A 1,154-nucleotide genomic window follows, 5' to 3' on the forward strand; every position below is an offset into this window, starting at 1 on the left:
GACGTTTTTTGATATTCTTATGCCTTATTATACTGTGACATTTTTTGACGTATGAAACTATGACATAGCTGTACTATGTTATGACTTTTAATGCCTTACTATATTATGATGCTTTTATTTTATTTATGATGTTTTTGGAACCTTTTTATGTATTACTGTACCATGACTTTTTATTTTTTATTTTTAAGCCATACTATACTATGATATTTTTTTAACATTTTTATGCCTTATAATACTATGATGTTTTTTTTTTACATTTTTATGTCTTACTATATATACTATGACATTTTTTTTTACATTTGTATGCCTTACTATACTATGATATTTTTTTTTACATTTTTATTCCTCACTATACAATGATATTGTTCAACATTTTTATTCCTTAGTATATTACGATGTTTTTTCAGCCTTTTTATATCTTACTTCAACATGACTCTTTTTTACATTTTTATTCCTAAGTATAGAATGACATTTTTTGACATTTTTATGCCTTACTATACTATGACGTTTTTTGATATTTGTATGAAACACTGTACTATGACATTTTTTGACGTTTTATGCCATAATATACTATGATATTTTTTGACATTTTTAAGCCACACTATACTATGACGTTTTTTGACATTTTTAAGCCATACTATACTATGATGTTTTTTGACATTTTTATGCCACACTATACTGTGATGTTTTTTGACATTTTTAAGCCACACTATAATATGACGACTCTTGACATTTGAAACCATACTACACTATGACTTTTTTTCATATTTTTATGCCATATTATACTATGATATTTTTTTTACATTTTTATGCCACACTATACAATGACGACTTTTGACATTTTTATGCCACACTATACAATGACGACTTTTGACATTTTTATGCCATACTATACTATGATTTTTTTTAATATTTTTATTCCTTGCTATACTGTGATGTTTTTTGACATTTTTATACCACACCATACTATGACGTTTTTTGACGTTTTATGCCATACTATACTATGACGTTTTGGACATGTTTATGCCATACTATACTATGATATTTTTTTATATTTTTACGCCTTACTATACTGTGATGGTTTTTGACATTTTTATGCCATACTATACTATAATATTTTTTGATATTTTTATGCCATACTATACTTTGACGTT

Source organism: Seriola lalandi, unplaced genomic scaffold (assembly GCF_002814215.2).
Source record: "Seriola lalandi dorsalis isolate HSWRI2012SDOR001 ecotype SW California unplaced genomic scaffold, Sedor1 jcf7180002054968, whole genome shotgun sequence".
Taxonomy (NCBI): Eukaryota; Metazoa; Chordata; class Actinopteri; order Carangiformes; family Carangidae; genus Seriola; species Seriola lalandi.